Source organism: Pinus tabuliformis, chromosome X, assembly GCF_031772625.1.
Source record: "Pinus tabuliformis cultivar Carrire ecotype Pingquan chromosome X, CPIR1, whole genome shotgun sequence".
Classification (NCBI taxonomy): Eukaryota; Viridiplantae; Streptophyta; class Pinopsida; order Pinales; family Pinaceae; genus Pinus; species Pinus tabuliformis.
Window position 1 is genome coordinate 1,452,825,846 of NC_142308.1, and position 23,045 is coordinate 1,452,848,890.

Here is a 23,045-nt window from a genome sequence, read left to right on the forward strand (position 1 = left end):
ATTAAATACTTAATGAACAAATCTGTTACAAATGCTAGAGTTACCAGATGGCTATTACTATTGCAGGAATTTGATATTACAATTATAGATCGGCCTGGTAAAGAAAATGTGGTGGCTGATTTTCTTTCACGGTTAAAAACTGATAATGATATTCCAGTAGATGATAGTTTTCCTGACGAATATTTGTTTGCAGTTTCTGCTCATTCTCCATGGTATGCAGATATTGCTAACTACTTGGTTGCAGGAAAACTACCAGCACACCTGTCATATAGGGAAAAAAGAAGAATTGTTCAACAAAGTGCCAGGTATAGCTGGATCAGCGGATGTCTCTTTTATACTGGGCTTGATCAGGAGATTCGAAGATGCATTAGAGAAGATGAAGTGTATGACATACTGAAAGCTTGTCATGATGGCCCTTGTGGAGGCCATTTTGCTGATAAAAGAACAGCGCATAAAATTCTGAGGATGGGTTACTATTGGCCCTCACTATTCAAGGATGCAAAGAAGTATGTAAGGGCTTGTGATAGCTGCCAGAGAATGGGTCAACCCAATCATAGAGACCAAATGCCACTAAACCCCCAGGTAGTTTCTGAACCATTTGAAAGATGGGCCTTGGACTTCATAGGACCCATTAACCCTCCATCCAATCAAAGAACCTATATATTAGTCTGCACAGACTATATGACTAAGTGGGTGGAAGCCAAAGCACTTATTAGAGCCAATGAAGAGGCTGTTTTGTCCTTCTTGTTTGAAGATATTTTCACTAGATTTGGAATCCCCAGAGAGCTAGTTACTGATGGAGGACCTCCATTCAATTCTCATGGTTTTAAATCTACTCTTCACAAATATCATATTCAACATAGAATGACTACACCATACCACCCCCAGGCCAATGGGCAGGTGGAAAGCACAAACAAAGTTTTAGAGGCCATTCTAACTAAAACAGTGAAGGACAACCGAAAGGATTGGTCCCAAAGGCTCCCTGAGGCATTATGGGCTTACAGGACTACTTGGAGAAACACTACCGGTTTTTCTCCCTATGAATTGGTTTATGGTAAAAATGCTATTTTTCCTGTGGAATTTGAAATTAAAACTTTAAAGACTGCCTTAGCTGTTAATCTTGATTTGAATGATGTGCAGACAGCTAGATTGCAGCAACTTTTGGAGTTGGATGAAAAGAGATTGGATGCCATTCACCAAACAAACATGATTCAGCAACAAAGGATGAAATGGCATGACAAAATTATCAAACACAAGCAGTTCCAAAAAGGTAATTGGGCCTTGCTGTATGATTCACGGTTTGAAAATTTTCAGGGAAAGCTACGCACACGTTGGCTTGGACCATATGAAGTAGAAGATGTCTTTCCAAATGGAACGGTAAGACTTGTAACAATTGATGATGCTAAAACACCTCTACTAGTCAATGGCCATAGGCTCCGTTTATATGAGCGCCCTGTTTCTAGAGAAGATTTCAAGACTGCTTGCATGACTGATATTCATTATCTTTTTCCAGGGGAGTCTTCTGCTCCTCACAGCACTTAATTTTCTGCACTATATTTTTAGTAGTAGATTAGATTTAGCACTAATAATCCCTGTCAAGGATTGGCATGTTACAATTGAATTTTGCAGATTCTGGAAAGGCAATAAGGAGGACTGATTCATCATGAGAAGATCTGAAGCTTTAAATCAAGAAGCTTCCGCCCATCATTTTATCCTCTTCCCCAATCATTCCCACCACTCCCGAAATATCTTCTTTCAGTCTGCGTTACCCATCCCTTACTGTTGAAATAAACCCTTATCATTCACAGACCTAAGTCAGTTATCACAATTTCCTGATTTTTCCCGTTGCTGAAACACCTGTTTCAGCAACGTAACACCAATTTTTCCCATTGCTAAAACTCCTGTTTCAGCAACATAACACCAACTTTTTCCGTTGCTGAAATACCTGTTTCCGTAACATACCATTGATTCTACCCATTGCTGAAACACCTGTTTCAGCAATACATTATCAATTTCCCCCGATTGATGAAACACCTGCTTCAGCAATGTATCGTTCGTTGTCAGTTGCTCAAACATCAGTCTCAGCAACTTGATTTTATCAAAGCAGCATCTCTCTTTGACGACATATAAGCTTTCTGGTCCTTCATGACCATATTTCAGATCCTTTTGGTGAAAAATTACTTGCAATATACCAGAATCAATTACACAGACCCTTCTATGATCATTCAAGGCTATTGCAACCAACACTTCGAGTTATTAATTAAAGGTAAAGTATGAGGTATATGGTTTTAATGTAATTCGGTTAAAACATATTAAAAGAGAAGATTTCATGTCATAAATGATTGCATATCTCCCCGCGTCCAATCACTATCATACCATACGTAGGAGGGGGGAATTCCAAAAATGGAATGATTATTTCGCATGCACCAACCTGCCGCCGGCTATCATACCCATTTTTGCCGTCATTTAGACTACGCAGCCATTGTTGCAACTACTAAGTCTGATCAGGGTCTGAGAGTACTGAATTGTGCTTCTGCGGAAAAACTCAGAGCTTTAGCCATGGGAAAGGCGGCCATTAGAAATGAGCCCGGCTCCATAAGTCTTCTACAGCTCTTTCCTGAAGCATATCAGATCTTCCAACGAGCAGGGTGGACAGCATATTTCGAAAGGTTGGGAGATTTTAACGCAGAGGACGTATTAGAATTCGCACAGAACTTTGAAGGCAATTTCTCAGTGGTCCGAGGGGTTCGAATCTCAGTGACAGAGGATGACATAGTTCAGGTATCAGGGTTGCCAGCTGAGGGCATTCGCTGGTTCAGCAGGAAGACGGTCGTTCTTAACGCGCAACAAGACTTTTTGCGCCCGGACGAGCAAGTGGAACCTAGAGGCCGCGGGGTCAGTCTGCATTCACTTCCTCAACCATGGCCATCAGTGGCAGAATTCGTCAAACACTACCTCACATGCGAAGGGCGTTATCAGGTAGTGTACAATCACGACTTTGTTCTGCTGAATCATTTGAGAAATGGAAGATTGGTTAATATCCCCTATTACCTGCTTGGTTGTATTAAAAATATGTCGTATTACTGTAAGCAAGCCAAAACTCCCATGACATCCCTTACCCATCATCGCTTATGTCAGCTGTTAATACAGAGGGGTTTTGCTCAGCAAAATCCCCCTCTGCAGGCCCTACCTGAAATTCCTCTGCAGGCCCTACCTGAAATTCCTTTGCAGGCCCCACCTGAAGCTCCTCTGCAAGCCTCACCACAAATTCCCCAACCACCTGAAGCCCCTTTGCAAGCCCCACCCGAAACTCCTCAACAAGAGAAAACGTCCCAATTGTCTGAAAATCCTCATGAAGAACAACAGGAGGAAACCCTGAATTCTCCCGTCAACCCAACCCCGAGCTCGCCACAGTTAGCAGAGCTAACACCCTCTACTATTCCTGTCCCTAGTGATGATTCTCCAACACCCCCTTCTTCACCCATTAAGAAAAAAAGGAAAACCCCAGCAGTCACAAGTTCTAGACCACGGACAAGGTCCACATCCAAAATTCCTATCTCTCCGCAAAACCCTGTCCTGAAGAAAAAGCACTCCCATTCGAGAAAAAGGAAAGGCAGCGATTTTGCTGCCTTCCTACCAAAAAGAAAGAGGACAAAGACTGTTGAGGCAGAATTTACCTCCATTTTCCCTAACCCTGCCACTATTGTATTGAAACCCTTATCCCCATCCCGAACTCCTCAGCCGGCTTCGTCCGAAGACACTGTCCCACAAAAATCAGTACCTCGGGATAATACGACAATGGTTATGGATCAAGAAGTGACTGCTCCACAAGAACCAGTCACTTGCCCAGCGACTGTAACACAAGAACCAGTCACTGAGGAAGAAGAATACACCAAGCAGGTTGATAACGGGAAATGCCCAGTGACTGTTCCACAAGAACCAGTCACTGAGGCAGCAGAATTTACAGAGCAGGTTGATATTGAAAAATGCCAAGTGACTGTCCCACAAGAACCAGTCACTGAGGCAGAGGAATTTACAGAGCAGGTTGTTAGTGGAGAATGCCCAGTGACTGTTCCACAAGAGCTAGTCACTGAGGCAGAAGAATTCACAGAGCAGATCAATACTGAAGAATGCCCAGTGACTGTTCCACAAGAACCAGTCACTGAGGCACAGGAACACAACAAGCAAGATGATAGTGGGAAATGCCCAGAGATTGAAATGACAGAACTAGAGACTGAAATGCCAGAACTAGAGACTGAAATACCAGAGCTCGAGATGGAAATACCAGAATTGGAGATTGAAGTGCAGGAATCCATTCCTAACCCGGTGGATGAAACACAAGAACCACCCACTGTGGTACCAGCATTAGTCACTGAGAAGCAAGAATTCATAGGGGAAATACAAGCACCACTCACCGTGGTATCAGAACTAGTAGCTGAGGAACAAGGATTCATTCCTGACAGAGCACGAGGACTATTTACTGTGGTATCAGAACTAGTTTCTGAAGAACAAGAATCCATTCCTGGCACGATGGATGAAACACAAGAGGCACCCATTGTGGTGCAACAACCAGCTACCACTGTGCACCAGCAAAATATTCCAGCAGAAACAACTAGCATACAAGGCCCACATACGATGGCATCTCTACTGCAGGAAAATGAGTTCCTGAAGTCTGAAATAGAAGCCTACAAAGCTGAGTTAGCCATGGCTCGAGAGGCTTTTGAAAAAGAACTCAATCTCCATACATTAGCACAAGTAGCCTCAATGCAGAACAGGGAGACATGTATAGAATATATGTGCAAGGAGTGTGGCACAATTTATCAGAATGCAGGCTATAAAGTAGTTGAAATTTCACTCCCTGAGACAATTATGACAGAGGGAACACAAGAGGAATGCCCCACTGCTCCACAAGAGCCAGTAGGACCTCCTGTGATGCAAGAAGAAGAAGAAGAAATCGAACAAGAGATATCTCATCCCTTGGGGACTGATGCAGCAATCCCGGCAGAAGAAACACTGCCAGAGCACACCACTATTGATTTAGACATTCCAGCAGAAGAAACATTGCCAGAGCATATGACTATTGATTCAGATATTCCAGCAGAAGAAACATTGCCAGAGCACATGATTATTGATTCAGATACTCCAGCTGAGGAAACATCGCCAGAGCATACTACTACTGAAACAGCTGTTTCGGCAGAAGAGACACTGCCTCAGCACACTACTGGTGCAAGTATCCCAACAGAAGAAATAATGCCTCAATGCATTTCCTCTGAGGCAGCCATACAGACAGAGGGAATAGTGCCTAAGCCTACTACTTCTGTTAAAAAGACACAGACTCGGCTATGGGACCCATTGGAACAATTCAACAGATGGAAGAAGGAACATGCTGAGAAACAGGATATAGTATTACAACAGCATAAGTTGCAATGGCAAAACTTTGTATACACTAACTGGGAGAACTTGGAGCAATTACTGCAAGAGCACAGGGAATATAAGAAGGAAGCCAGACAGTCTAAGGAACGGATAGCCCTGATGTTTTCATTGGTAAGGAAGTTGATGGTCACACGCAAACCTTCTGTAAATTATGCTCTTTTTCTTGCTGAACGACTAGCTTATTTTCAAATTAAATCACTAGCACATGGTAGACCACATGAAGTATTGACTTCAGAAAAGTTTGTTGAGACCTTCAAGGAGGCCCCTGAAAGCGACCAGCATCTGCTGTGCGAACTCTACCTTCATAATGAAGCCATGCCTGAAGAAAGAAGAATTAATCTTATTCCAATTGCAGGGGACATACAAATTAGGGCATTTTCTTCATTTTTGTCTAATCAGCTCACTTGGCAGACTGCATTCAATACAAGCAGTCATAATGAGGAGAATAAACTCCTGTGGATTAGGCCAGAGCCGGCAAGCCCAGCCATGTTTATAGCACAGTACTATGAGTTCTTGCAGAAGCCAGGTATGAGCGAGCACATAGAGCAATTACAGGCTTCAATCCTTTTCAAGTGTCAAGAGCATATTCGAATGAAGGGTCCTGCTGCACTAAAGGCCAATGATCTCTTTTGGCAGCATTCAGATAAGGAAAGACAGGACTATCATCCTTTTAACCCTCTCAATTTTCATGCTGCATTGTATAGAGTCCCTAAGTATATTGATTGCATTCAGCATTGTGGAGTCAACTGGATTGGGTATCATTTCCGTTTTCCAAGCTTATGGCTGCCTTCTGAAAAATATCAAAATCATTACTTGTTGACTGACGAAGAGGAAGCCTCGGCATGGCAACAGTTGCAGACCAACAGCGGATTTCGAGCTCCTACAGATGCCACTTTCTCCAGCTACTGCTTGAGTAATCTGCATTGCCAGTCCCAGTACTCAGACTCTGATTCAGACGAAGGGGTTGCCTGAGGACATGCAACATTTTTAGCTGGGGGGGATGTTAGGACTCCAATATGTACCATTTTGTTATATATTTTGATATCATTTTGCCCTCAAAACTATGAGCTTCAATGTCTTTTTCATTCACTATATCCTAAGGTATATGGAAACCTTCTCTTTATTATATGGTTAATCTGTTTTACACTTAATTCCATAATACTCTTATATTTTATCAACTATTGAAGTGCATTGTTGCTAACATAAGTTGAAGATCGCAGATAAAGTTATATGCCTTGATGAGAACGAGCGGCTGTAGCTGAAACAGCTGACTAAGTTGCGGGAACAGCCAACTACTTGCTGAAACAGCTGGTCCCGTTGCTGAAACAGCTGGTCCCGATGCTGAAACAGTTAACTCAGCTGCTGAAACAGCCGACACAGCACGCAAATTCCGTTTTGCGTAATTTGCGATTCTGAAGAACTTTTTGTGGATAATAGTAGCAAGCCGAGGATATGGTTACCGGAATTATTGTAAAGATAGCATGACTGTTGTAACAGTAACTCTTTTTAAAGAAGAACAGAGTAGTTTTGTTTTGAACAGAATCAAGATATCCGCTCTTGTGTAAATTTGTAAATGATGTCTCCTCTTTAAAAAGAGGAGACATCATCATTAGAGGGGAGCGAATTGTATTTTTGAGAACAGCATTGTGTGAACAGGAGCTAGTCTCCTTCTTGTATGTACCAGTTTTCTTGACAGATGAATAAAGACCTGTTTTGAGCATTCTCGTTTAATTCTTTCTCTCAGGGAATCTTGTGAGAAGGAAAGGGCCCGCCTTCCTCACAAGATCCACCCCTTTATTCTGTAGTTGTTTATTTCTTTGCATTGTAGTTAATTCTGTTGCTGAAACACTAGTTACATGGTTTGTGATGCTCTGTTTCTTAGCGCTACATGTATTGATTGCACGAGTGGATGATGAGAGCATGTGCTGAAGATCTCTGTACATAGAGATAGGGTCTTGCTCCCATTGATTGCCTTCTTTTACTTGCAGTGTGATTGGAAATGAGAGGCCAAGTGCTGAAGATTCCTGTTCCTGGGAATAGGGTCTTGACCTCTTAAGGTTACTTCTTTTGCAGTGTGATTAGTGCCAGGCAGCAGGTGCTGAAGTTCCCACTAAGGAATAGGGTCCTGTTCCTGCTATAGTTGAATGATTTCTTTTCCCATACATTTATTTTCCCTTTGCTGTAACAGAGAAATCGTGTCTGCTATAAGTTAATTTACTTCAGCTTTAATTAAGTAGACTGTGAATTAGTAGATTGCTGAATTTAACAGTTGTGTGTGACTTTCTCTTACTACAACATTGAACTGCTTTTGAAATTGAGCATATCCAGTGCGTTATTACCTTTGGAATAAAAAGACCTTCTCGGGTTGACAATTTATGTGGAGCTCGAATTGTGAAAACAATTAGAGCGACCAACAGGGCGCCATTGGTAAAATCTTTGACCATATTGTTGTTTATCTTTTTTTTTTTGCTTATAATGTCCTTGTGCTTTATTCTATCAAGACTTTAATCAAACTCATGTGTACATGCAGATGTTGGTCCCGTTCATCCAGTAGTTCGCCTGAGAGTACCAGCTGCTGCCCCAACAGGAGAGGCCGTCGGAAGAGTTGTTCTTTGTGACCTCGATGTGGCCGAGACTCTCACAGCTTTGCATGAGCAGGTTGAGGGCTTCACTCTTGGTATTCTGGATGTGAGGACCGACGAGCTACCTTTGCAGTTACAGCGGCATACTACTGGTGTGCCCAGACGATGGACTCGTCTCCTACGCATGATCGCACAGGCTATGACTTGCTATCACAAGCATCATTAGACTAGGGTGCCCCCTAGCGTTTTGCGTTTCTGGGTCATTTGACCGATTTTGTCTTGGTTACAGAACATTATGTGTAAACCATAAATAGTTATATATATATTTTTGATTTTCGGAGTTTTATTTTGGTTGAGCTACATGATCCACATGCGAAACATTGATGACGTGTTTCTTTTTATAAATGTTACAAATGTCTATCTAACACATAGTTTGCTAATGAGTCAGTTAATGTGTTTAAGTTTCTGGAAATATGTTGATACTGAATAAGATCAAATTGTCTTTCCAAAATCTTAACCCTTAGGAACATGCGATAAATAGCTGGGGTTCGGACGGAATATATACCATTGAGTTGTAGTATTACGAGTTGTGAGTCTAGCCTGACAATTAGTCGGCGTATACCATGAGTTATGGCATCAGAGAGAAGCTCTATCAACGCACTATACTCAGCGATGTTATTCGTTGATCGACCAATACATACACCTCTGAAACTTACTAACTCACCGCTTGGATCAAAAATGGACCAGGCTACGAAGGACAGGTTCCGCGAACTACGACTCGCTCCGTCAGCATATCCAACACATGGCTCCAATAGGTTTGACATCTGCAATAAATGTAAAAAGTGGATTACTTGACCAAAACAAATACTTTAGCGAAAACAAAAACATAACAAAAGCATGCTGGTTACCATTACGCATCGTAACGCTTGAGGTACAACCCATTACGGGGTTGTGCCAGTGGAATTCCGTCATAATCCATTAACTCGTAGGCTCCCTTTGCTAACACTCGTTTAAAAATATAGGGGCCCATCCATAAAGACTTAAATTTACCTGCTCCCAATTTATCGAATTCTTGGTCGTAAAGCAAGACCAAGTCTCCTTCTAAGAAGACACGGGGTTTGACATTTTTGTCGAACTGCGCCTTGACTCGTTTCTTATGGGCATCGTTAGCCAAAGCGGCGTCACGATGGGTTTCATCCAATTGGATTAATTCCAAGAAACGAGCCTCTTATTCTGAAGTTCCGGGGAGGAGATCAATTGCGAGTTTGAGAGACGAGATTTCACACTGGATTGGTAAGACTGCTTCCAGGCCATATACCAGTTGGAAGGGTGTGAACCCGGTTGCATTCCTTACCGATGTTCGGTAAGCCCACAAGGCTGAGTACATGATTAGGTGCCATCTTCTTTTGTGAACTCCGATCATCCTTTGCAGCATGTGCTTTTGAGGACCTTATTGATCGCTTCAACTTGTTCGTTGGCTTGCAGATAATATGGAGTAGAGCTGTCGTGAGACAACCCTAGTTTTGCAGTTAATTCGACCATCATGTGATTGCGAAAATGTGATCCATGACCTGTGACTATAGCCTGTGGTACGCCGAATCTGGCGACTACATGATTGAAAAAGAAGAGGGCAGCTTTTTCACCAGTATTATCTAATGTAGGCATCGCCTCGGCCCATTTGGTAAAATAGTCAATTGCGACTATGATATACCCATGCCCCCCGGTCGAGGTGGGGTTACATGTCATGAAATCGATGCCCCATTTGGCGAATGGCCCAACAGAAACTATTGGCTGTAGAGGTGCGGGTGGTCTTCTGTTTTTGGTATCAAAAATTTGACAAGCATGGCAACTTCTGACTGCAGTTATGCAATCTTTGAACATTGTTGGCCAGAAGTATCCTGCTCGTCAATTTTTTTGTGCTGTAGCATATCCAAATTGATGCCCCCCACACGCGCCTGAATGACACTCATTCAGGACTTTTTCGGCCTCCTCATGGGTGAGGCACCTTCTCAGAACTGTATCTATACCACGACAGTAGAGCGTATCACCGACGATCATGTAGTACTTTGCTTCGTATCGAATACGTTTTTGTTCATAGTGGGAGGTGTTTGGCCTAAATTTTTGGGTTTGGAGATAAATGATTATATCCCCATACCACTCATTGCTTGTAGATATCAGAAACAAACTCTCATCCACGATTGATTCTTTAGATGTTTCATCGTTGGATGACAATGGGAGGTCGCATAATAATTCTGCGAAAACTAGAGCTTTCTTTGACTTGGATTTTACAAATTCCAGATCAAACTCTTGTAGGATTGCTATCCATTTTGAGTATTTGCCCCCCAGTAACTATCGTGACAATATATAAGTCATGGGGTTGCAATCTGACAGAATGGTAGTTTTCCGAAAGAGGACATAGTGTCGAAATCTTTGTATTGCTTGAACAGCTGCAAGCGCTAGCTTTTCAACGTAAGAATATTTTCTTTCTGTATCATTTAAGTTTTTACTTAAATAATATATAGGATGCTCAATTCCATCGACTTCTTGACTAAAACCATTGCTATGGTCGTATCTGCTGCAGCCAGATACAGGTTAAAATCTCTTTGATAATCACGAGCGTACATTAATGATGCTTTCATCAGGGAATCTTTTGAAGCATCAAAGGAAGCTTGCGCAACCTGATCCCAGACAAAGGGTAGGTCTTTTTTCAAAAGACGTGTATAACCTTTAGCAAGTTCAGCATAATTTGGAATGAACCTCCTAAGAAAGTTTGCTTTCCCTTGGAGTTTCTGAATCTGAAGCAAATTCGAATGTGGAGGCAAGTTTATGATTGCCTGGACCTTATAGGGGTTGAGATGAATCCCATCCTTGGAGACTACAAAGCCAAGTAAACGACCAGAACTGACGCAAAACACACATTTGTGCGGATTGAGACGTATCTTGTAGTGTCGGCAACGTAGAAATATCGCTCTTAAATGCTGTGGATGATTAGTCTGCTTTCACGAATGAGTCGGAAGGTCGTCAAGGTATGGTTGAACGATGTTTTTGATGTCATGGAAGGCATAATACATTGCCCTCTGAAACGTCGCCCCTACGTTCTTTAAACCAAAGGGTAATTTTTGATATGCGAATGTGCCCCACGGACAAATAAATGCAGTCTTTGACTGGTCCTGTGGGCTGATATTTATTTGATTATACCCCGAGAATCCATCCATGAATGAAAAGATTTTGCATCTAGTGCATTCATCAATTATCTGGTCGCTAAAGGGTGTAGGGTAGTTGTCTTTTGGACAAGCTTGATTTACATCCCTATAATCGACACACACTCTAATTGTCCCTTGTTTTTTCATAACAGGGACAATATTCGATACCCAATCAGTTAGAGGAACCGAGTAGATGAAACCAGCATGTAGAATTTTTTCAACTTCTGCCTTAATGGCAGCAGCTTTCTTGGGATGCACCTGCCTTAGCCATTGTCGTACTGGTTTGACATCTGGATACATCTTAATTTTGTGTTCAATGATACTTGAGTCAATGCCTAGCATTTCACTATATGACCAAGCAAAGACATCTTTGAATTCGCGAAAAAGAGCATTATATATTTCTAGTTCTGATGGAGAACAACTTTTCCAAAATAAATATTCTCTACAACATCTGTTTTGGTCGAGATATTTATGGCTATAGTCTCTTCAATGTTGGATAAGTTTTGCTCGGAATCCACCATATTTATAGTATTTGACACAAAATCAAAGACTGAGGGATGATAAAGGTCATTCTGAGTATCTTCTCCACAATTCAGAAGAAGAGAACGATGGTGGGAATCGTTCCATGGTGCTCCTTCAATTACCATTGATTGGAAAATTCCTTCGTCGGTGACATGCACTCGCGACCAAGGATCTGAAGGAGTACCATATTCTCTAGACCTATTTGGGTTTGCCTCCCATGCTAGGAACATTGATTGCTATAATATTTCCATTGGGCTTGGGGGCAAAACCACTGCATGATCCATGTCGATATCGTTTCCTGAGATCTTTGTAGAAGATATCATTTTGCAGGTTCCTATCGAAGCTGCTTCCGCCAGATGGATTGGAGGTGGAAGAGTGAAAGTTCCCATTAGTATAGGATCTTTTAGTAGGCCTACTCCGATATTCTGAAGCGAATGGGGGCTTCCATGGATCATGGGAATGCTTCCAGTAACTTGAGAACCATTGGGGAGGAAGTTTTGTTGATCGATGATTGTAATCCCTGCTTGAAAGGGAAATGCAATCTTTCTAAAATAGGTCGACATAAAAGCTGCCATGGCATAAATCCATGGTCTTCCTAGTAGGATGTTGTAATCAAGATTCCCATCGATGACTTCAACATCTATTTCTACCGTTTTCCCTCCTAGTTCAACTTTCAAGTTATTTAGGATACCATATGGGGTATATGTCCTTCCGTCGAATGCTTTTAATGTCGTCGAAGATCGCGACAAGGTTGGAGATCCTAAACTTTTCCAGCAAATCATTGACATAATGCATGTAGATGTCCCCTCATCAATAATTGTTCGATGAACAGTTTTTTTGAGGGCTTTCACTTGAATAAGGAAAGCTAGTTGAGTTGGTAACTAAGGATCGTATCCTTTATGATCGAAGGATACAAGATTGGAATCCTTTGGGTCAATCCCACCAATGGCTAATAATAAAGCCTGCCTTCGGGATGGGCAATTTTGTAGTACTTCAAGAGTCGACATAGCGGATGGCGATTGGGCCAAATCTCCCACTATGTTATAATGCTATGCTGCTCTAGCGCGGGGATTAAATGTCGACTTGTGTACTACTCCCTTTAGCGGTTTTATCGTTAACTCAGGAATGGTGGGTGGCACAACTTCTGTCGAAGTTGTTGTCGAACTACTTGGTTGATCTCTATCCTTGTTGTTCGACAGTTGTGGATTCCCATAATCTTTGTTCCTTGTCAATATCAAAGCATCATTTTGCTGTTTTGAAACCGAAAACATTAGCACCTGAGACGGGGAAGCATTTCCACTTTCAACTAGATTTGTTCCTGGATTTGGAAACAGATCAGTTAACACTGTGGAGGTTTTTGAATTCTTGAAGAATTTTTTAACCTCAGCTCTGTATGGACAGTTTTTTGTTCGATGATCCTCATCGCATATGAAACATGTATTTTTTGGTTTCCTATCTCCAGGAGGGTTTGAAGAAGATTTTTCAGGTGATGATTCCTCCTGTTTCTTCTTCTTCCCTTTGCTTTTCTTCTTGCTCCCTGGTTGTTTGGTTTCTTTGCCTTTATCTGTCGACACGACATTTACTTCCGAAGCAAGAAGCTCATCTTTTGCATTTTTGACCTGAAATCTTACGACCCTTTTTGGATGTAACCTTTGTTGATTTCGTGTCTATCGTGCCAATCACACCATCGCCGGCATGAGAGTCATTGTTTGATTTAGGAGGAGGAGGAATTGAGAATTCTGGTCTAGGGGCGTCAGGTATTTTGTCGTAGAGTGTGTCGGAATGAGTGTAAATCAAGTCCAGATATTGTGCACGAGCGATAACTTGCTCTTCTGTTACGACTCCCCCCTTTGCCACATCTTCCGTGATGGAAGGTAGTAATGACTTGATAAACCATTCAACTAATAGCTGATCAGGGACGTACATTTTTACCATCCTACGACGACGTCGCCACTCATGTATATGATCAGATATGTGAGTGGCCGTTGTCTGCTTGAAGTTGGTAAGAAGTTCTGTTCCCGTTTCGTACCTTATTAATAATTGAAAATGGGTTAAAAAGGTTGTGGCTAAGGCACTGAAGTTGTCGAACGAAGCTCTAGGCAATTCAATGTACCATTTTGCCGCCGGACCCATTAACGTCCTCTGAAAGAGGTGAAGTCGTATCGAATCATCATTTAGGGTGTTTGATGAACACCATAGATGAAAGGTCATCACGTGATTCGATGGATCTTCACCCGGATTTCCATTAAATTTAGGAATATCTGATGGAAGTTTATGCGGAATCGCTGGCCACCAAGGGGCATAAGCAATTGGATCGTTTGTTAACCGATTTAAATCAGGTAACTCTAAGGTTGCCACAAAGGGTAACTGTTGATTCAGGTTAGGTGAAGCATACCCAGGATAAGATGGGATTTCCTGAACAGTTGGTCTTTGCATACCAACATAATTCATTTGATGCTGGTATGTTTGGTAAGGTTGGTGGACATGACCATTGTAAAATGGTTGATTTTGACCGCTTTGAATGTACGGTTGCCCACTGTTCGCAAAGATTTGCTGCTCAGAACCTTGGTATACTTGTTGGAATTGTGGTTGTTGGTATTGCACCAGCCATGGTTGTGAATCCATGTGCTGTTGTGCTATACTATGTGTTTGACCAAGGTGAGCGGTAATTGTACCTGTCTGGACCTGCATCGCTCAACCAGTCGGCGATTGTGGTTGAGTCACAGGGTCAAGGGGTTGTTGCATTACAACCTAAGAAACCTGAGGTTGGCATACAACAGGCAGCATTTGAACTTGCGACACCCTCACAATTGCTGAAGTAGTCGGGATATTCGACATAGGTATGCATTGTTGCATCGAATACACAACTCTTGGTTGTTGAGGTAGTATAGGTACCCAACCACTTGAGGTAATTCCAGTGTAACCTGAATGTTGTTGTGAACTCCTGTATGGATATCCTCCCGGAGGGGATAATGAAAGGGGATACTGCCCCCCATATGGTGGTAACCCAGAACTCAAGGGAATTGTTTGCCCTTGGGGACCGAACTGCCCAAATTGGCCCCCAAATGGATCAATTTGTTGAGACTCAACATAAGAGTTTCCGGATATTATTCCGGATGAATAAACAGGAACGGACCATACTGTCGTAATAGCCCCTGAGTGGGCTCCTTCTAGCGGTTGAGAGATAGTCGGGACAGATGGTACGCCGGCGAACATTGTAGGAGTGATAACAGGGAGCTCTGCGTCACTGTGTCAGATGACACAGTCCTAGATGTTGACGATTGTTCAAACATTTGTAGTCTATCCAAAAGATTACCTAGCAATTCTATAGGAGCTTCCGCTGGTGGTAGACTAACTTCTGATGAAGAAGGATATAGAGTGATCCCGACTCCAAAGTGCGTTGGAGTACTTCTTACCGTGACCCAAAATCCGGAAAGATTCTCATTTCTGGCCCAACATAGGCACTGTTAAGAGTTCCTGCATTCCAGCTCACTTTCCGTAAGGGCAACCTGCGCTACAACCCAGTTTCTCTGTGTTACAGGTACGCTGATCAGACTAGCCATGTGCAGCTGAGGTTCTTGTGCTTCATTCTTTCCAATTTTGTCTCTGAATTTTGCAGCCTGTGATCAGTATATGTCTGTTTAAAAACCCCTTTTCCTTACAGTTATTCTGCCTCCTTTGTACGAAAGAACTGTAGATGATTTTGTGTGTTTGTTGCATTGTTTACAGTTTTCCATTGCAAAAGTAGAATAGTCGTACTATCGTCCTTTGATTTAGATCTGTCGCAAGTGTCGATTTCGATCATAGGAGAAAGTTTGATTACTGTTAATGGTCGATTATACTTTTATTATTGCCTTTGGTCTGAATTTGTGACTTTCTAGTGTCAAAAACGAGTATTTATTTCCAAATATTAAAGTGTCATAATCGTTTTTACCTTTTGATTTCGAAAAGAAGATTGTTACCGGGAAGCTTGATTATACTTGCTATGTCTATGAATCGTCCCCAACGGAGTCGCCATTTTGTTACCGGGAAAAGTGTCTATTTAGAACTACTCTATCCCACTAAGGTGTGACAGTTGCCTTAGAAACAAACACAGAAAAACTACTTTTGTATTTCCTTTATGAATTAAAGATAGAGGGGGATAGAAAGAACCGACCTGTGTCTTGCACTAGTCCTTTGATCCAATCCGTCTCTTCTTTGACAGCTTCCAGCTACTTGCTCCCTTACTTGCCCAGCTTCACCAAGTACCTATAAGATCGCAGAAGAAGAAAACTATACAAAGACATGGATATATATTAATAAATAGCTCAAGATTAGATTTAAGCTAACCATACAAATGTAGCAAGCATCAATGATACAAAAGCATGGAGGAAAAACTCAAATAGTTTTTATTGATATACAAGAAGATCCAGGAGGAGTTACAACCGATGATTCCTGACCCAGCATCAACCTCCCAGCAAAGAAGCCCCTCTTCACCTCTAACAAAGCATAAATCACCCAATACTCTGATATCTATCTCAAAACCAACAACAATTCCTTACAATGTGCAAAATTCCAGCCTCTGGATCTCTGGGATGAAGGATCCATATATAGATGTATGCAAGGAGGATGAGTCAGCCCGTGATTTGATTAGTGTCGTCTCTCTGTCATTTCTTGCTTCCACTTGGAGACTGAAAGCCTCTTACTCATCCTTGGTCGAATTCAGTGAGGCAAGTGTCATAGGAGAAGATTCGGGAAGCTTCCATTGTCTTTCCACCTCACGGAATGGCACTGCCATTTATCATTTCCCGCTCAACGCACCCTCATAGTGCATTTAGGTACGTTGCAACGCACCTAGCTAGTGTTTTTAGGTGCTATGCAACGCAGCTAGCCAGTGGAGCAGCTGAAATGATCCTGTTTTGACTTATTCTGAGCAGTTTCTGGTGGTGAACTTCTGGGAGAATTTGTAATTTGTTGACCTTGTTCCTTTAGGGGTGGGAACAACACTTTTAGGGACTTAGGAGCCCTTGGTTTATGGACATTTCATGCTTGGAGCTACAAGGCACAAAAATGTCTATAACAATACTGGCCATGAATCTTTATAACACAACTTGTTGTAGTATTTACAATGACCATTGTAGAGAAAATGACAACATACTGCATAATGGAGCTTTATAACATAGCTCATTATGGTATTAACAATAACCACATATACACATATGCACATTTCAAAAAACATCAAATAAAAGGATATGTTGCCTATATCAATCAACAAGGGAATCCAAAGGCTTACACGTCCACCCTCAAAAGTAGTACCAAGATTCACCTCCTTCCCAGGAAGTCCAGAATCCACTATCAAAGTCAAAGTTTCATCTATTGTCAAATGCTACAATCTTGCACCACTTGTCCTCTCAATGAATAGTTATTGGATAATTGTTCCAGGGCACACTCCCAATGTGCATTTGATTTCATCTGACAATTCTAATGAACAAAACAAACACATTCCCTGACGTTCCCTTCACTGCTACATAGTCCCTGGGGAAATATGGTCACCCCCTTCTGTGCATTCACTAACCTTCCAAGTTTCATTGGCACCCCAATCCCGAGAAATCCATATCTTGGAAAGGACTCCTCACATCGAAAGATACAAAAACCAAGATATATACCTCTCAATACCATCATACCAATCATAACATGCTCATGGAAATCAATGGACACTATTGGGTACTACTGTCCCATAGTAACACTGCTCCTGAACTACTTTACCAACACATTGCTTGCTATTCCAATTCGTTTCGCTGACGCTACTAATTCTTCTAGTGAGTTTCAACCACCCAGCCAGGCCAGGAATTTCCATGCTTACTCTACCAAGCACATAACTTCAATTAGACTTAAATTAAATTTGAATAGATTCACATCATACCTCATTGGTATCTCGTCAATAAGATACTCTTCCAATCTTGTTTACTTCCTATCACAACAAGTCAAACTAACATATTTGACAAAATCATCATGTATAAACATATCACATGAGGTTAGCTCAAAACACAACATAATAGATTGAAATCATAAATCACATTGACCCATCATAAAGCAGAATCATATATCACATGTAATCATCATAGACTAGAATAATAAATCACATGCATAATAAAACTTAAATAAAATATTGATACTTATCCTTTGATCAATCCTTAGCTTCTACCTTTTTCCTTATTCCATACGAACTCTGGATCAGTTTCTACACCCGAAAACACCCATTGCATTCTACTCAGTGTGCATCATACACATACAACCAAACATGACATAAAAAACCATGAAATACATGTGTCTACACCTGATATACAAGTCATACACCTACACCCAATGTACAACACAATACATATATGTATATGAGTACAAAAAAACGAATACACATCATAATACCATGACTACACAATGCACATACATAGTACCGCATACACACAACATGACATGTGTGACATGCACATAATATCACACATAGACCAGTACCACATCTACAACATGTACGTTGTACGACCTATATACAACACAACCTGAACAATGTGTACACAACATCACATGTACATGGAACCACTTACACAAACTATACACAACACCACATGTACACCACACCACTAGTACAAGGTGTACATAGTACCACATGTACACAACACCACCTGCACATAGCACCACATGCATGACATGTACTCAGCACCACATGCACACATCACCACTTGTACAATTATGCACACAACACCATATGTGCATAGCACTGCATACACCACATGTATATAGCATCATATGTACACAACACTACATATCCAACATGCGCACAACACCATATGCACACAGCACCGCATACCCATCATGCACATAGTAAAATATGTACACAACACCGCATATCCAACATGTACATAGCATTATCTATACACAGTACTGCATTTGCAACATTCACACAACACTATATGTACCACCCTATACATAACATTACAAAAACAACATGTACACACACTATATATACACAACACTACATGTGCACAACATCACAGATGCAACATGTAAAACATATAAAACATATGGACAACTGTAGTACTACACATTGAAAACCACACTCTCTCTACCAAGAAACCTTGCTTCCAATATCTTATCGATGCTTATCCCAACATACTGCATACCACACTGTTTTCATTCCACTAATGTATCCTTTCGTGTTACCTCTCATAACATAAAAATAGGCATAATACAATCATACAATATTAAATCATATCCACACGATACTGACCTCATAGATTAGCCAAGGCTACTCTTCCCACTTGATTCCTCATAAGACCAATAACTTGTTTCTTCAATTCACTTGCATAAGAAATAATTCTTCCATAAGAATAATTCCTAACGACCCTATCGGACAGTGACATAGATACACGCATACACACATATATATAAACATTAGCATGAAATAATCATGATGACAACATAATTACCAGATACCATATGGTCAAGGTTAAGAGAAATCCATTTATCTCTTCACAACATGCACATCATTGAGAAGAACGATTCCCAACATAGCCAAGGAATTTGGCACCTCAAGTCCATTTAATTTACCTTTCATGTCTACTTTTCTCATGACTAACCTACCATCATCCATTTACACTAATTGACCCAACCAATCCCAATGATTGTCATATTCTTTCCTTTAGCTTCCCTTACTCATGGAAAAAACTTCATCTAAGTCTTATATTACCTGCTAAGTTTCATTCACCTCTTCCTGAGCTCCATTAACTTTCCTCTTTCCCAACCAATTCCCAAGACTCTCAAAACATAAGATCCAATACGAAGAAGCAATCTACGTAAAACGATGAAAACCAACAACAATATGACAACGCAAACAAAGTGGTATGGCCATACACCAAATGTAAGTAAAGCCACAATCAAGCACAATAAATCACAAAATACCAAATGCACAAAACTAGAAGCAAGCACCATGACTCAATCACCATGGTTCACAAATCCTCCAAGGGAAGTCCAAGTTGAGCCTTCTTAACAAATTCATCGCAGTCTCACTTTCCACGCAATCCCTTTCATCATACCACCATAAACACATAACTTTCAGTGCATAAATAAATAGAAAAATACACTAGTTATCTTATCTTGTTGTGTCAAGCACGCTTCCTTGTAACCGAACACATATGTGCCATGTCTCAAGGAACTCTAGTTCCGTTGACAAATATGATAATAACTAGAACCCTCTATCATACGTGTGAAATAAATATTTATGAATATAACACATATTGTCATAATGTCAGACAAATTCAAGATTAAGAAAACTTCTTGTATGCAAATCACTCATTGGTTTGGAATTACAGTTTCCAAACTTAGCCAAAGGAATTCTCACCTGATTGCTTCCTTTTACCTTTTCTCCATGTTGCAATTGTACTATAACATCACCGAACTATTAGTAATCTAAGTAAATCAAATAGTACCTTGTCAAGCTAATACGAAGCATGTTTCCCTACAACTTCTCACACATGTCAGTCTCACATTCCAAAGATCAAGACATCATGTATATTAATTTCAAATCAACCTTTGCCAAGTATAACAACCATGTCATACTCAACAATCAACTCACATTCATCAATCATAATAGATAATGCTACAACTATCACCTACTTACACTCAAGTACATATAAATTGTCTCAACACATATGTGTTAGTACAACCATCTTAAAACAAGATCATTTTTGCATGCAATCTTACAGACACATACACATATCATGAAATTAATCAAAAATTCAAACAAACTTTAAACATACCATGTTATATAAATCAATTGGATGACATAATAGACACCAACCACTCAAACAACAAATAGCACACATAAGAAAACTCATGCATCAATGTATATCAGGGGAGACTATGTGAGAAATACTGACAGGGGGGAAGGTGGGGTGAATCAGTATTTTAAAAACTCACTTAAACGTTTATTTTCTTATCCATATTTTTTTATGCGACTATAATGAAGCAAACATGTGTATGTACAGGACTGTTATGTAGACAACTAGTAGATATCTAGTTAAATAACTTTTCAGTTAATCCATCATCTGTTTAACTTGAACCAATGTATCAATACTTCATTAGGCATTAATTAAATAGTGACCATGTGCACTAATAATAGAATAAACAATCGCACATAAGCAACACATCAACACACAGGAATACCAAGATTTTTACATGGAAACCCATTATGGGAAAAAACCAACATTGTTGTTGTCTTTGTCTTTATATTTCATTATAAAGAAAACATATTACCATCTTGTGCTAGTGAAAAACTATAATATCACGCAGGCACCCACCTTTAGAAGGGTACAACCTTCTCTCATTTTCCAGCACCCACCGGAAGGGAACTCCAACCAACTGACCTCATTTACTGACACCCACTAGAAGAAATCTACAACCCCCTGATCTGATTTACCAGCCAACAATGGAAGGAAGCTTTGACTCCCTCACTGAAGACTCCAACTCTCAACACCTTCGTGGACCATGTTTCATAATTTTTTACACTGGATCTACCTAATACAAAACATCACAACTTGTAGATCACTTTTAATCAAATTTTCAGACTCGACCCACTACCATCATTTAAGCCCAATATTAAATATCATAATTGAAACTGATCACTACAACAATCACTTAGTCATTGAACCAAATGAATAAACCAATCACTGAACTATCTGAAGACCCTGATGAATAAAATTTCTGAATATATATGCTACTTTACTTTAGAAAATCCACGTGTATATGGAACTTCCTTGAAGTGTACTAGCATACAAATCTCAACACATTGAATCTTCAAACTCAATCACTGTCATTCTGAAAAAAACACTGTGTTACACCCTCAGGCATTGAATAATTTTGAAATTGTCATAGAATCATCATAGATATTGAATCACATACAACTAGTACCATCATCACTCTTCAATCAGTTAACTCAACTTTAATCATCATTGGCAAACCTATATCAGCAAGTAAGACTTCACGGATAGGCAACGTAAATAAAAAAATACTGATCAGATTGACGAGACACCTTATTTAGCAAAACCCTAGCTTATATACGTGTTTTCCATAAAACATTTCCACATGTATGTGTGCATTTTAGGAATAAAACATGTGTATAGATTTGTCCAAAGTGCAGAATCAATACACTACTTACCATCATTAAACCCACATATGTATGTGCCTTTCAGGTTATGAAACCCACGTTCATATCTGATGATATTTACTTATAGCTTCGTTGCACATCAGAACTTCAGAACAAACCCATCTCTCAACACACATGATAAAACATGCATCAGACATTGATTAATCCATTATTAATGTAATAATTTTAGATCTATTGGATCTGATCCGTCATCAAATACTTGGGTGCATACTTAGATTCAGATCAAGAAATTCATTAATAGCCCATTAGAGACACACTTCCTTCATATCTAACTATTCATAAAATATTCATCACTTTCACAATAAAGTACTTCAATCTTCATCTCATTATATAGATTAACCCTAGCAAACAACGCAGGTCAAAAACACACTAATGTCGATGGTATTCATTGATGAGATCAAATATTCATTTCTCAACTCAATAATATGGGTCGAGATCGTGGTAATCATAGAATCATCACAGATATTCAATCACATAAAACAAGCAGCATCAACATTCTTCAATCAATCAATTCAACTTTAATCATTACTAATAAACTGAGATCATCAAGTAAGACTTCATTGGTAGACACGATAAACACAATAAGACTGATTAGACTAATCAAACATAAAAGTTAGAAAAGCCCTAGCTTATATACATGATTTCCACAAAACATTTCAATGTGTGTACGTTATTTTCAAGAATCAAACCTGCATACAGATCTGTCAAATGTGCAGAATCGATATGCTACTTATCATCATTAAACCTGCATATGTATGTGTCTTTCAGGTTATCAAACCTGTGTACAAATTTGCAACTATTGACTTATAGATTCACTGCACATCAGACATTTAGAACAAACCCATCTCTCTGCATACATAATAAATCATGCACCATACAAAAAAATTACATATTAGATCAATCCATTATCAATAAAGTCATTTTAGATCTATTGGATCTGATCCATCATCAAATTCCTGCGTGCATTATATTTTTAGATCAATAAATTCATTAATATCCCATTACATGCACACTTGCTTCAGATCTTTCTATTCCTAAAATATTCATCAATTGCACACTAAAGTACATTAATCTTCATCTCCTTATATAGATTATCCCTTAGACAAT

The 23,045-nt window shown here is 40.1% G+C and overlaps 1 pseudogene; it reads right to left on the reverse strand.

The window, feature by feature from the left end:
- The window catches only part of LOC149145491 (auxin response factor 19-like), a 29,074-nt pseudogene extending 25,391 nt beyond the window's left edge, over nt 1–3,683 (reverse strand).
- Nucleotides 3,684–23,045: the final 19,362 nt, after the last annotated feature.